At 36.0% G+C, this 14,951-nt stretch overlaps 1 protein-coding gene across 1 annotated transcript in view; it reads right to left on the reverse strand.

Annotated features, from left to right (window-relative positions):
- The window catches only part of ADGRL2 (adhesion G protein-coupled receptor L2), a 178,581-nt gene extending 164,707 nt beyond the window's left edge, over nt 1-13,874 (reverse strand). The window contains exon 1 of the mRNA XM_075039140.1: nt 13,859-13,874. The gene's annotated coding sequence lies outside the window, so the exon portion shown is untranslated. The remainder of the gene's footprint in view (nt 1-13,858) is intronic.
- Nucleotides 13,875-14,951: the final 1,077 nt, after the last annotated feature.

A 14,951-nucleotide genomic window follows, 5' to 3' on the forward strand; every position in this document is an offset into this window, starting at 1 on the left:
TTGAGTATTTATGGGTGTATGTTGGTGGAGGAAAGTTTACAGTTTAATGCTGCAGGCATTTATAAAGGCCAAAGAGTTTTCAAGATTGAGCTGTTAGGAGTCACGTAGCAGAACACGTTTAAAAAGAGACGTGTACAATTCCCTGTTTTCATATGAAAAGCTCAGCACAGAAGCTGAAACGATCATACCAGGAAAGGAACTGCAGTGCTGAGCTTTTGGGGAAAGAGATATGTCATGAGATCCCAATTCTCCAAATAGTTTTGCACATTTCTAGGCTCCCTTTTCTCCAAGTGCTATATCTGCATAGGCCTTATTTCTGCATTTGGGCAGCAAATAATGTTTTTTTAAGGAAAGATGCAAGGCTCAAGAGAATAGTAAGAAATTAAATAGATTTTTCTCTTTAAAATGAATGTAATTTTGCCTGGCAGGTGGGGAGCTCCTCCTCCTCCCCCTTACACAACTGTATCATACATTTCGCTACGACTTTGCTAAATCTCCCTATCTCTTTCACTCAGTAATTTGCAGCCAGAGAAGTACCCCATATCTCAGACTGGCACATGTGGAGGTCACTGCGTATTCCCACCACCTCTGCTCATCTCTTGCTCCCCTACTGCTTGATATAACAGGATGGGAAGGTTTGAAACTGAATGGGAGAAGGACTGGATGTCTATGTTAAACCTCTCTACCTCTTATGATTTGCTTTATCAAACTCCAATTGCAGATCTAGAACTTACATTCATTACAGAGTGCTTTTAACTATAATATTACCTAGGTTGCTGGCCACTCTTCTGTTGCTTGTGTGTAACAAAATGAAAGGCGATGCAAAAGATGAACAAAGAATGGAGATTTCAAAGGCAAACCGTTGTATTTACAAGTATGAATCCATGAAGGCTTTTCTCTTCTTTCTCAAGCACCTAATATAATCACCCTAGGCACTGTAAAAATCTGTGTTCTTGATGGCATAGGCCAAGATTTGAAGAGTTATTAATCTTTATCTGCCCAGCTCTACAAACCCATCAAGATTTAGATACCTACATTGGGGGTAAGGTTAAATTTATTTTCTTGAGTAGTTATAGGATAAAATACATCAAATTCTTGGACCACCGACCAGAACTCAGGCCTCCCCATTCCAATTGATTGCCCAAACCATTAAGTGACAGAGTCAGGTTCCCCCTAGTTCCCTCACTTTCTAGCCCAGTGAATCCTGAATCATTTTCCACCTGGTGCATGACTTTAACAGGAGAAGTGGAGAATATCTCCATCTCTAATCAGGCTGTGGATTAGAGAACTGTTTAGCTGGGGAGAAATATGCATTCAAATCCCTTCAGGCAGAGGGGAGAACTGATCCTGTTTCACACACTTTGGACAAGTCTCTAACTGCTGGTTGTAGAATAAAGCTATACCTTTAAAAGACAGTGATGATTACTGCGGGGTTTAGTGACAGGCAGGATGTGTTGGTGGGTGTCAGGTGCTCTTAGAGTATGACTGTCACCTTTGACCGTCACCTTTAACTGCTCACCTTTGCTTTACAGACAGCCTTAGCAATGATGTAGGCACAGAGGTCCTTAGTCTGTTTTATCTTGACTGAAGCAGCATTCGGCATGATGAGCATTAGAGCTGTAGGAAAATTTAATATAAAAGCATGGAAGTGCCTATGGAACAGAGACATCTTCCTCAGGTAGGCAGCATTGAAGCAGAGGGGTTTTTTAACTTAAGGGCTTAAATTTCTTCCACGCTTCTCTTTAGGAGTCTGCTTGTTGGAATTCTATACAATGCCTACATGAAAATCTGGTCCATAGTCACAATAATCAAGTCTAGAGATATGGTAAGAGGTTATGAATAGGAAAGAACAGGGTGCTCACAATCAATCATGAACAGAAAAGAACCTCCCACTGGGAATTCCTCACCTCATAACTGCAGCTTTCAAATTCCCATATCAAAAGGCGGGGCATAAGAGCGATATTTGCTTCCAAACTTGCATATTTCAGTTCACATATACTGTTTCTCCAGTGTGCCACTAGGTGTTATTCTGTAAGAACAAGTAGGGGGGGTGTGTGTGTCGTTTTCTTTTTTAATTTAGAATTTTCAATTGGTAGCTTTAATCAAGATGATGTCTAAGTCGTGCTTTATGTACAGTTCATCTGGTTCTGCTTCCCAGTTTCCCATGCCACTCTGGAAGCGCTCATAACCTCAGTTGATTGGTTATACTTGCTTTGATTTTGTTTTGTGGTTTAAACCAAGGACTTGGTCTCTTATGTTTTTTTATAAGAGGGTATTTTTTCCTCTTGTTCCTGATTGCCATTGAAATGCTGACAGTTATGTGATTGGCTCCCTCTGGAGCAGATACCAGAGATGCATCATGGATCACTGGTCAGAGAGCCTACAAACAGCAGCAAATTCAGTCTCTTCCCCGCTCCCCATCTACTTTGTACATCAGCACTGCTTTGCAATCCATCTCAGCTGGCACGGGCAGGCATGGAGACGGAGACCCAGATTTGTTTCCAGGCTTACATCTTCTAGTTCGCATTTTGTCATGCTTGTGTTACGTTGCCAGGTGTAACTCTGGCAGCTGTAAGAACAGTCATTTTCCTTCACCGAAACTGCCTATAAAAGCCTCTGTTTCGGTAATGATTTGTTATACATTACAAACACCTGCAGCACATGGGAATTAATATCACTAAAGTATAGGGATCAAAGATATTCCACCTTTTTTTCTTTAATTAAATGATCATTTACTTCTGACAGACCTCGATGTTTTTGACAAATAGTATTTGAATCTGATTGAAGGTATGGTTACGCCTTTCTAAAAACACTGCAGTCAAAGAATGATATTACAACCATGCTCCTGTTGCGAGGAACATCGACTGACTGCTTAGTACTACTACTAATTATAAATATTAAAATATATTCAATAATTAATTAAGATGCTATTCCCCACCTCACTATGAGCACTGGCTGCTCTATGTTGAATAATCAGCACCAAAATATGATCTTTTTGTATTGTAAATCATAGTACTACATTTAATATATCATTAAGACAACACACTAAGGCTTTTATTGCATGTTTGGAAAGCAAAGTGATAACTCCGTATGTATTTACACAGGAATGGGAGAATTTCCTGCATATGCAACCACTGAATCTTACTGAAGAATAAACCACAAATTTGCATTGTACCATTTAGGTGCTGAGTTTTGCCTTTCTGTTTTCTCTTCCTGTCGCCTCTCTGTATGGCTACATTGGTTTAATTTGCTTTCTTTAGAATTTTTGTTGATAGTAAAATTAATGTGCAAATTCCCTATCAGTTGTATATATTAATATAATTCCCTCTCAAATACAGCTCATTGAAATTAGCACTGGTAAAAGGTGAGATACATATTCATACAGTTATTTACATAAATCCCATTCAGCTTTATGCACCCTAAGCTTTAATGCAAAGTATCTACTACTGCAGGTAATTTTAGCACAAGCAAAACAGCACATAAGTGACATCTGACTTCCCGAAGATTGGATGTCTTTTAATAAATAGATTATTTGAAGAGAAAAAATTCTGTAAGAAATTAGGTTTTTGACATTGTAATTTTTATGAGTAAAGATTTAATTTAATATTCTGCATATTTTAACTTTGCCACTTAGCACAACCCAGGTTTGAGTTTCCAAGGAATTTATTGGTCAAAATTTATCACCTTGCAATCCATTATCATAGTAAACCTTACAAATTAGATCTTTTATTACAGTGCTAAAGTTGGCAGACCAACTCTATTCTGCCTTGCAACTGAATTCAGCTACAGTTCCAAAGAGATTAGTACATATACAGTAATACATTTGGTTCCTTTCGGGAAACTAGTGTCTTTACAACCGAAAGTTGAAAACAGTGATGTATTTCTCCAACGAATGACACACAATTGGTTCTTTGCAACTTATATAAATTGTGCGTGACACCTAATTTATGATACAGTATAAGACAGTGTATTAATCTGTTAATAAACTAAACTTTTCAGTAAGAACTATAGTATGAAGCAACTTATAAGATAGTGTACACACTAGACCACAAAGTAAGTTTTCTAAAAATAAGTATATACTGGGAATTGATCTATGCAGCACAACATTTGTATCAGGTCTAGTGACAAAAATATCTTTAAAGTCAGTTGCAATATGCATATTGATCTGTGGATTATATAGAATGATAGCTATAAGAAAAGTCATTAGGTCATTATCTATATAGGTTTAGGAAATTAAGGCATCATCTATTCCTTGTTGTGAAAGACATTTGCTACTAAAAATATAAATTGACATCTACTATGTGCAGGTGCACATTCTACTTAGCAATGCAGCTCTGTTTGTGTAAGTTATGTTTTCCCTAGTAAACAGAGGAGCTGCAAGGTCATGAAACAGACAATGGCACATATCTCAGAAAATTATGCTTTACTCTATAGACTTGCAATTTTTATATTTCCCTTAGCATAATGCAGCAACACATTGTGACTTATAGCAGTCTCTATTTTTCACAATTTTCCAGTTAATGAAAGTAATGTTTAAATACTCTGAAGTTAGATTATTAACTTCTACAAAATAGAAACAGATGTGTGTCTTAGTATGCCATTAAATTTATGATTTACATAGTATTCTTGAATACAGCTGAGCAGAGGCCAATGATTCTAATTTGCTCTAGATTTACAATAACCTGATCTGGTTTTTGTAAGTACTGAAACACTTTAAACAAAATTAGAAAGCCGTTGTGCTTTGTGTGATTAAAGATGCAATTCCCTTTGGGGTAATGAGAAGAGTTAGAACATGTTTCTTTCTTTATGGATGTTTCTATTATAAACACGAGTACCATATATTATGTATTTTTGTTACTATTTCCTTGTTTTTAATTATAAAATAAACTGATTGAGTTGTACTGGAGTTACACTGAAACAATGCCAAAATCTAGCTAAAGAATGCATACAGAGGTTCATAAAAATCCTTTAAAATTCTTCCAAGGGTCTTAAGATCTTGTTAGAAAAATACTAGTTCTTTATGGTTTGCAGAGACCAAAACATCTCTCTGATTTAAAACTGCACAATTTAAAGAGTTATTTAAAAAGCTAACAGATTTCTCAGCTTATTAAACCACGTTAATGCACAAAATTTTACAGGACAAAGGTTCAGGGGATTCGTAGCAATTTACATCTGGAGATACAGATTTGCTGTATCTAATGGCAGAAGTGACGGCTGGAATGAGTGTTATAGTTTAAAACATGGTGTATCTATGGGTAGAGACCAAGTTGTGTTGTTGCTTCACTAAATACTGAACTTTTTAAAAAAGAGGCAGAATGAGATTATATATGTCAGATATAAGCAAGTGACATGTGAGAGGAGTACCCTGTGTATGAATATTTAAGGCCTGACTCAAAAATTCTGAAAATCAGACGTTAGGCCTATAGAGATGTATGGATTCAGGGTTAGCTAGAAATGAAGTATTTCCAAATTCTAATCTGTGACTCTAAAAAGGATCTCTTTTGTGGCGAAAATGTACATAATTTAACGTTGTAATTCACTTTTCACATGGAAAGGTAACATAGCAATGAAGTGTAAGCATCTGTTTCATAGGGACTTTTTATAATAATTTTTAAGACTACCTCAACTGTTCTTTGCATATTGCCCCCCCAAAATCAAATAGATTTTATGAACGTAGAAGTACTGAACCAGGCCTTTAATTTACATAGTACCCAGAATGTAATATTATTTCATTTATTATGTTATTCATTTGCTATTTTACATAATGCATTGAAGAAAATACATGCTCAATATTATATATTCATATTTAATCATACTACAATATATGTATTTATATTTATCTTTACGTCTGATGAAATGTTTAATATTATTAATCCTTTCATTTTAATTATATATAATTAACTATCATTAAAACAGGAGCATTACCTTTTAATAAAAATTTAATCATACATTTACTCAAGCACAGGATCAAAATGCTACACACGGAGGAGATGTCTTAAAAGTGATTGAATGCATTCAATTTATTTGGTCACTCACTCTTCCAGTGCACTTAGAGATTGCCATTTGTGTTTCACTCAAGAGATCTCCAAGGGTAAGCTCCCACACTCCTACTACGTTCTTTGACTTGGGATTACAGTGTGAAGACAGTCATGTAGACTGAGCCACAAGCATAGCTCTCAGCCTGTATGTTGCTCCAAATTCAGCTTTCAGTTTTACCACTGCACCCCCTGATAGCTATAGCATATGGTCCGTTACAGGTATTTTTGCATTGGGCCGTGGATTGGTGTAATGCAGCCCCGGTAGAATTTTTGACCCAGGCAGACCGATGTGCATATATTTAATTTTAAGAATGGATGAGGATCACTGTGGATTTTTTCTGGGGGATCTGACAATGGCAACTGGAATGAAAAAATGGTAGGAGAAAAATTTTCCATCATACATTGAGGCTGAAGTGCATGTAACTGGACTAGTTTTGTGGTTTTATCTGAACTTTCTGGGAAATACTTGTATTAAACACATAGTTACCCATACAAGAGGCATTAGGCTGACAACAAGAGATTGGCAAACATAGTAACTAATTCAAGTTTAAGTTGTGTCTAGGGAAGAATCAATATTAGAGAATTGTTTGTTTCCTTCTTGAAAAAATGAATATGGATGTGGAATAAATTATTGGTGGGAATGAATGGCATCAGGACATCGGAACCTCATACTTACTTTTCACCTGTAACTTAACATAAACTGAGGCCCCACTTCTGCAAGCGCACAGGTTTAGGTGAGCAAACTTTTGCTGAACCAAGACCATATCCCCGGTCCTACAAATAGTTACGCCTGTTATATGTCATCAACAACATTAACTTAGAAATCACAGATAGAGGGAAATGTGTTATCTTGCGTCTCGGATTAAAACTGAAGGTGAGTTTTGGAGAAGGAGTTTTTAATTGTTCTGGTAAATTCATACTAACTCACTGAGTCCCAGAGTATGGAATTGTGTTTGCAGCAAACTGTCGTTCAAGGAGCCCTGTGTGATTAACTTGGAGACTGGAAGTAAAAACTGCAGATGAGAATTCCATATGTCTGAGGCAAAGCACCTGAAAGGAAAGCTCACATTTTAATGACAGAGCATGGGATGGCCATTATAGGAATATATTGTATTGATAAAAAGGGAAAACACCTGGTCAACAAAGGTTTTGTAATATTTTTTCATATTAGTTATTTTAAAGTCATATTAAGCTGTTGGAAGACTTCGGTTCATTATGAACACTCTGTTTCTTAAAGATGCTCAGTGAGTCTGGATGCACTTAGCATAATTTATTTTCCAATCGACTCTGAGTTGCCCAGACCTACTTCTATTGAAGTCAACATTTTTTTTCCAAAGAGAATTAAATCAAGTTTAATTTTTCTTCAAAAAGAGACTTACTTAGATTTCTTAATTGTCAATTCTCTTCAAATAATTACTGCTTGACAACATTTTTTAATAAATGAAAATCCAGTAAATTTTGTCATTCGTTGTATTAAAGCCCACTCTAAAAACATTTGTCTGGTGCAATTACTCAGCAACTCAGAACAAGTGGGAAGTTCAAAACTGTATTTATATTGCTTTTGAACCTTCCTAATGTGATTTAAAATTACCTTATCCCAAAATACATTTAAATCTCAAAGGGGACAGTATTTTAAATGTTTCCGTGGCTGGAAGGCTTCATACGTTAGAAAAATATTAACTGACAATACAAAGGACCCTGTTCTTTGTATTTCCTGGAGCTATTTCATATTAATATTGACATGGGTGAGACAATTCAACAAACTTCAGAGTGATAACGAGGGCATTTTGCAATGGGTCTCTTGTTGAGCAATGAAGCTGTGCAGAGAAGGGCAGATTTTGGCTATTCAGTTCTTGCCATTCTGATCACTATTGCATAAGACTCAGGTCAGAAAGTTTAAGTGTCTAAAATCTATAGACCGCCTGTTTTCAGAAAATACCAAAATAGAGTTTCTAGTAAAAATCCATAGGAGAACTTTCCATCTTCTGACAAGACATTTTTTACTTATGCAGAACTGGTCTTTGTTGAAGGGCTTCTGTCTTCATTATTTAATTTCTTTGTGGAGCTTACAGTCAACATGTTCCTGTTGAGTTCTTTATTTAATATGTTTCAGAGCACAGGACACCTGCCGACTTCTTTAATAACGAGTTGTCCTCAGTTGGCTTATATGTGAAAACTGTGCAGCAGAGGCAAGTAAAGAATAACATTAGACATTAAGACTGATTCCATTAAAAAATAAAATAAAACTATGTCCAGGCTCCACACCCGAAGTCCCAAAAATAAATTTGCAAGGGCTTTTCACAGCATGGAATCCAGGCGGATTTTTTTTTTTTAATTGAATTCTGTTCTGTGTAAGTGCAGCTCAGTGGAATTCAATTTCCATGTAGGCTCCCAGGAAAGAAATACATGCTAAGTATTTTTATTGCTAATGGTTTGGATTTAGTTTCTTAAGTATTATTTAGATTTGACTGTGGACAGAGTTGCTAGTGTTTACTGTAACACAGTGCTCTGTGCCTTTCATTGGAGAAGGAACTCTTTAGAAAAGGATTGGCTAAAGCACAGAAATTTAACCATGAATAAATTCTGGGGCTTTGTATTGTATTAATAAGGCTCAAACTCTACTTCTTTGTACAAACCCTATGAATTCAACGGAAAATCTCCATATTCCCAATTCAACCTTTATTTTTTGTCCCACTTAAATATATTTTCCCTGCTTTGTTGGAAGCCTCTTTCACACCTTGTTAGGAGAAGTATGGGAAATTACTGTTAGAGATGATTCAGGGAAGCCCTACAGTCTCAGTCCTGCAGTTTGTAAGTAAGGGAAGAAACCCTACTAGGATCAATGAGTCCTTCTTCTGCTCTGAGTGGATGGTAACTAAAAGAAAGAAATAAGACTTTGACCAATTAGTTTATCTTAATTGGCTTTATTCTGCACCCATTCACATCATTTCTCACATAATTCTTTCACTTCTCCTGAAACACATTGTTTTTTTACAAGCCACAAAACTCAGGTGATGAATAAAAAGTATCTCACAAACGAAAACTACAGTCAGCCACTGTTAGCTCACACTCAAACTGTTTTTCTTAGACAATAAAATCTTAAAAAAATGCTCTTTGCCTTACAACTATAAAGAAAACTGTTGACTGATAAGGCAAACTGGTAAAACAGATAGCTGTTTTATTTTAGTTTTTTAATGTTAATCCTTGATTTCAGACAAAGAAATACACTGAACCAGATGTTCAGCCTTGCTTGGTGTTACGTGAAGGATGCTCACCTGGTGAAAAAACATGTGCTCCCACCTTGGATTCTGTCACAAAATTTGGACCTAATCCACAGTATGCCCAAATCTGTATTAGAGAACAGACTCTGCACTGCTCGTATTTAAATCTACTTCTTCCATTTTCTCTAAGAGGAAATGTCTCAATTTACTATATGGTCTACTATACATAGTCTGTAATATATTATCATTATACCTGTCTCTCTCTATTCTCTATTACATGTTATCTATTGCCTATTTGTATTATGTTGTCGAAGAAGGTTTAAGTGTTGGGTTAATAGAATTATTTTTTAATTGTGTATTTTTTATAGATAAGCTTGTTGATACATGTGTAAGGTTTATTAATAATTTTGTTAAGCTTGTCAGGAAATTAGGATATGGTAGAGATACGTGTCTCTTTAAAATGTGTCTTGTGCCGCCTTGTGCACACGAGCTCTTTTCAAGTTCTGCTTATGAGTAATCATTTTATATGTGTTTAAATCACATTTTGATTTTCTGTAGACACAGTTCTTACTGCATAACATATACGGTCGCTAGTTTTGTAAACATGTTTTCACTATTACTTCGAAGAACTGAGGTAAATCAACAGCTGATCTGTGGGATGATAGCGGCCAGGACAGCCTGTGCCTATGATTATCCAAGAGTTCGAATCAGGACGGACAGTGGACAACACACAGAGCGAATGGCAAACCCAAAGAACTTCTGTAGCGCTACCTCCTTTTGAAGTCGCACAAGGTTTACTTTCCAGTCTCGGTGTTGCTCAGATGTCATGGGAACGGGGCGGGGGGAGGGGGCAGGGGTGAGGAACCACGGCTGAACCCGGCAGAAGTCTCCCAAGCTGGAGCCTAGCAAAAAAGCGTGGGCGCGTGGCGCAAGAACGGGTCGAGGGGGCCATTGCACCCTGTGGCCGCCTGCAACTGCGCTCCACCAAAAAGATGCCGGGTGGATTTAGGTCTGGGGAAGAACAGAGGCAAGAGTGTTTGTGGGCACATACCGGCTAGGGATTCAGTTGGGATTCGGGTCTGATTTCGCACCAACTAGGAGCAGAAGTTGTGCAGACAGCGCGGCGCTGCTCAGGCCGGGCAGGGCAGGCCGCTGGGCCTTGCCCTTCTCTGCGGCTGCCTGCAGCCAGCTTCAGCAGGGCGGCTGGCAGGAGGAGGGCTGCGCTCTCCAAAGATTTTTCCTCACGGTTAGTCTTCCTTTTTTTTAGTTGTAATTCTGTGTGGTGCAGCTAAGCTGTTCACAAACAGATTAAAAGGATATATATTTTTTCACTTCGGCTCGTGTCTCTTCTTCCTGTGCTCCATACAATTATTTTATAGCGCATGAGAAAAAATGTTTATGTTCTGTCTAATTCAGTCTAAATGAAATGTGAAAAGGTGACAATCTCTTTAAACATTACTGATCATTACTTACAAAACTATATTTTAAAATTGTGAAAACAAATGCTTTGACCTTGTGAGCTATGGAAATATTTAAAAACAAATCTGCTATGCTTTTTTGGCTAATAGTTGTGATTTGCATAGTTGAACCTTGAATGCAGTCATAAATAGCTACAGAATCCAGCTTGGCATAATGCCCAGCAATGTTAGGGTGCCAGACAAAAAATCGGGTCAACCACTTACCAAGTAAGTCATTCTGTCTCAACAAGGTGATGTCTAACAAAGAAGCTACAAGGCTGAAGACAGATAACATATTCAGCTGCTGTTCAGAAAGACAAGAACTTTTCATTTATCAGGATAATCTACTACTCATAATCAGTACACCAAGTGAACTCCCTCTTGTAAGAAAGAGAAAAGCCCATCAATTGTTTTTGCTAATTAAGATGAATATTATTCCTGTGAAATGAACCAAAAAGTTCTATGTAACCAGAATCCCAAAAGAGATCTATAATCTAAAAGAATAATTGCACAGAGTTTTAATTGAGAGGAAAGTGAGAACTATTTTTTGTCTTCAGTTTTTAGCTGCGATGGTCTTCCATGTATGTTAGTGGGTCTTTTATGTTCTCAGTTTATCTAATGTGATTTTCCATACATTAGAAGTTGTGGAATTGAAAATTCATGACAAAATGGTTATATATTTAATGAAATGCTACCACTAAATTTTACATATTTAGGAGTAATTTGAGGTAACAGATCATTTATTAACATATATAGAAAAAAGTCAATTTTTAGATTAAAATCTAGGTGTTGTGACTGTTCATAATAATGTGCATTTAATCTTTATTCATTAAGCACAGCTAGATTTAGAAATGAGAAGGAAAGTGTATTTTCTTAAAGTGATAGTATATGCAACAATTTATTTTCTTCTGTGATATTTATCTTGGTTTGAGGGTTAAAAAAAGCCTTGCAGTGTTGATAGGAAGTAATATGAGGAAGCTCAGTTTCCCATTCCTTAAACAGAAGACACCCAACTTGAAAATATATTTATATTTGAATTAATATTTACATAAAGGAAACCCATAATCAGCAGAGTAACCCTGTATTCCCGAGCAAGTCAGGGAAAATTCATTGAGGTGTACATGGTTATACATATAAAAATTAATTCTCCCCAAAATAATCTATGACTGTCTTTGTTGTAGTAACCCTTCGGGTCCAAGCCTTTGTCCTATCTTCTTTGCTTATAGTGTAAATCACACAGTTGGCCTCAAAATAAAAATAATTATAATTTCACTTAACATGCAAATTTAGAGTTATAAATTACCTCAAATCAGGATACTGGCTGAATACATTTGTTTTCATGAAAAATGAAATGTTGTGTCTCTCTTCTGCCCTTCCCCCAAGCCTTCTTCACAAGATCAGCCTCGGGCTAAAATGGTTTTAAGTAGACTAAAGCTGCTGGTAAACACTTACCTTTGACAATATTATTGTCTAATGAACATTGCAGAAAAGGGTGTATGCAGTGCAAGTGTCTGTCTGTGGCTGCAACCTACATACGATCTTTGTGCCAAGTACCTACTGCTAATAGGCAAATATACACAAAAGAGACAGGCCCTTTGATGGTTTAATCCCAAACATACTTAACTGTCACATAGTTAATCTTTTCGATTAAAAATGACTCTTGAGTTCTTCTTGAACATTTTTATGTTTGTGGATGAAGGACGTTAAACGTAGTTCTCATGCCTGTTTGGACTGTTCTTTTTTTTTTATTCCCCGCCCCCCTGCCTTAGATCAACATGACTTTTCCCTCTCTTTAATCATAGATATGCCCCTAAAGGATCCTCAACCCTGATACTTCTGAAATACCCCCTGGTAGCAGGCAGGTAAAAATACATTACAGACTTTGCCAAAGCAGACATCATTGTTTTTATCAGAGGACTACATCTCCAGGTCAAAACCATGTGTTTCAAAACAGCTTCACCTACAGGTTTTACTTTCCTAGAAAAAAATTTCAAAGAACAACTAACCTTCCATGTTCATCAGAAATCAAGTCATCATTCTTAAAGTTCATCATAAAACTTGTGGTTTGCTATTGATTTTCTTGAACACTGGCAACTTTGGATACCATTTCTATCGAAGATAGTCCCACATATTTTAAATCTATCATTGTTTTAAGCTCTTATGCCTTAAAGTTTGTGAATATTCTCCTTTTTTTAAAGGGTCTTGAGCTCCTTTTGAGATTAGGTGGAATATCTTTCAAGTGTAACACTAAGAAGCAGTCACATTTCAAGTCAGAATTTGAGCTCTGATTGATAGGATATTTTTTGAGTAATATTTCTTTCCACTTTAACAGTAGTTTCACTTCATGATGGTTTTACGTTGATTTCAGACTACATTTTTATGTAGTGGGAAAGAATTTTTTTTTGTAAAGTGAATGCCCAAGACCTGCTGGAAAACATTGCTCCTTAGCAACGTACTCATAGGATTCAGTACAGTTTGCTCAGAAGTGTTATTTTAGGATGACCTTTACACATACAGTATGATGAATTTTTCTTTTTATTTGATTGTAAAGATGTTATGATCAAGGGGCAAAATAAATATTGCCTTTTTCAGCCATAAAAAAAAAAAATGACAAATGAAACCATCTTTTTCAAACAACATGATAGCATGCAGAAGTGATGTCTACGTTTGGAACTACATATTTTTAAATTCACAGATACAGCAAAGCCCTAGTGAAACATAAATAAAGATCAGTTTTATACAATTCAAATAGTAACGTATGCTATGGAACTCACCCTTTCTTAGCCTAAAGAAAAGAAATATATGTTCTTCACTGATAGAATAATGTATTTATGTTTATGGGAATTTATACATTATAATAAATTGTTAAGAAAAATAAAAAGTTGAGCATTCCAGGTCAGCAGCATTTCTAACAAGGATGTTAAATCCTACTTTATTTTCTTTTGAATAATTAGCATAATGTTCTGTAAATCTTTTCTAGGTAGCTTACAGGATTTGAATATTCAAATATTTTCAGTTGTATAAGCCATATAATTATGAAATTGTGCAGTACAGTTATTTCTCAAGCAATTTGGCAATCTTTTCTTAGAGGAATTTACCTTATGTTCTTTGTTATCAGAAACAGAAATAGCTTTCTGCTTACCATTCTGGAAAAGATGGAGTTCATCATTTTGCCATAAAGACCCTAGAAAGCAAAGAAAATGTTATTAGTTATTATACTCTTATCTGCAGGGATTCTAGCTGCCAAACAATGCATTATCATCAAAACAAAAAATGAAAATACATGTTCAAATCATAGATCAATAGTTTAATGCAGTTCTGAATATATATTGCATGTACTTAGCAGGTACCGGATTAGAAAAAAGCACAGGCTATTGTGCATGTCTGTATTTAGAAATGCATGCCAGCTGGAATTTATCTGCACAGGGTTCATAAAATACAGACGTAGGATCTTGGCATCCAATTTGTGATTGTGCTTTTGAAAATAAAACCATGGGCTTGCTGTCACTCTGCTGTGGAGTGGGAGAAAACAGGGTAAAGCATGTGGATAAAGGGTTAAGAGGAGAAGAGAAAATTATCAATGAAATTTTAAAGATTTTCTTCTTAACTCATTAATAAATCTGTATTATGATTTTAAAAAAAATCTTTTCACGGTTATTAAAATAATTAATCAGCCTTTACATTTTGCTTCAGAAAAAGATTGCTCATAGGTTGTAAGTTTGCAATGGTTAGGCTGGGGTACTGAGAAAGTACTAAGTACACCACACACCTCATCAGCATGCTTTAACTGTGATGTGGAAATGAAAGAATGGATACTAGTTAACTCTCTTTTCTTCCTTCTTTTCTATTATCCCTTTCAGTCTGTTTTTTACCTGACATTGTAGCTATTCTGTTTTCTTTAGAAAGAAATGAATCACTGCTACCAGTTCCTTTAACTAAAGGATGAACAGAGTGATCACTTTCACTCAATATCTACAAGGAGGATTTTAACTTTTCTATAACATTGTGTGCTATATGTCTCAATTGTGCAGTTCAAGAATAAAAAGTTTTCAGGACAATAGGCTAAGTTCTGCGACCATTTCTCACACAGAATACAACTTTACTCCTGCTGAAGTAGCCAGGGTTAGGTACAGAATCTATCATCTGCCTCATTTTCAGAGGTAAAACAGTTTTACGCCAAAGAAGGGAGAACACTTAAAAGCCACTTGTTACTCTTAACTATTTTTGCTCTTTGA

The sequence above is a fragment of the Buteo buteo genome, chromosome 10, assembly GCF_964188355.1.
Source record: "Buteo buteo chromosome 10, bButBut1.hap1.1, whole genome shotgun sequence".
Taxonomy (NCBI): domain Eukaryota; kingdom Metazoa; phylum Chordata; class Aves; order Accipitriformes; family Accipitridae; genus Buteo; species Buteo buteo.